This window comes from Sinocyclocheilus grahami, unplaced genomic scaffold (genome assembly GCF_001515645.1).
Source record: "Sinocyclocheilus grahami isolate Dianchi unplaced genomic scaffold, SAMN03320097.WGS_v1.1 scaffold86.1, whole genome shotgun sequence".
Classification (NCBI taxonomy): domain Eukaryota; kingdom Metazoa; phylum Chordata; class Actinopteri; order Cypriniformes; family Cyprinidae; genus Sinocyclocheilus; species Sinocyclocheilus grahami.
Window position 1 is genome coordinate 1,895,737 of NW_015505265.1, and position 1,000 is coordinate 1,896,736.

At 34.2% G+C, this 1,000-nt stretch overlaps 1 protein-coding gene across 1 annotated transcript in view; it reads right to left on the reverse strand.

The window, feature by feature from the left end:
* LOC107586884 (transmembrane protein 206-like) overlaps positions 1 to 1,000 on the reverse strand; it is a 12,097-nt gene that overhangs the window by 3,913 nt on the left and 7,184 nt on the right. The window lies entirely within an intron of this gene.

Here is a 1,000-nt window from a genome sequence, read left to right on the forward strand (position 1 = left end):
CAGCATATGCTGGTTTTTTCAACAGGGGCATTTCCCCACATATCCTAAAATATACTAAGAACAAACTTTAAACAACATAACATTTGTTTAGTCCTTGCAAAAAAAACTAAACTAACAGATATATTTATGTCACATGGATACAAAAAGTAATTTCATCATTAGAAAGCACCATAGGTGCTTAACAACAGACATACGAAAAACTGAAATAGGCCTACAAGTTCACCTTTTTTGTAAGCATGGTTAAATAATTCAGAACGTTTTTAGATCAATTAAATAATTTAATAGGACATTGTCACATTTAATTCACATTGATAGCAAAAAAGAAAACAGCAGTAAGACAAGATCGCCATCTTTAGAGAATTTCTGTCACTGTATGCCCTGCAGTAGTTATTTATTGATCGTTGGGAGATGCAACTTAACCAAAGGTCCCTGTCATTAAAAGACGTTTTTGTTTCAGTGAAATCCCTTCTTAGTCATAATTTTAACTAGCTTAATCTCAGAGAACAGGTGTGAATAGTTAACATTTCAGTGTCAAAACCACATGAATGCACTTTGCCCTTGTACTGCAGAACACATGCCTCAGCATTCACTCTTCACTATGAGCACTTACTTTACAATATCAAATAAAAATCTATTGTCCAGTTAAAACAAAATGTACAATACAACATCAACACAATTCTCATGAAAGTGTAAGAGACTCTTTGCTCTGAAAGTGCTTGATGTTCATAATTAAAAATGCTGTAGTGTTCAAGATGAACTGGAAAAGATTTAGCTTATTTGGTTCAGTTCTCTTATTTTTGCCCTTAAGTGTCTTTTACGAATTTTGATCGTCCACTTAATGCTGAGTTTGGCAAAGTCTGCAGCTTTAAAAAGAGCCATGAAGACGCCACATAATATGGCTATGGTGTTCCACGGGTTTGCTGTGACTATCTGTTCGAAAACATAAGGCACACTTAATTAGACTCTCTATAAAGCATTCCAGCTTAACGTTCAGACAATT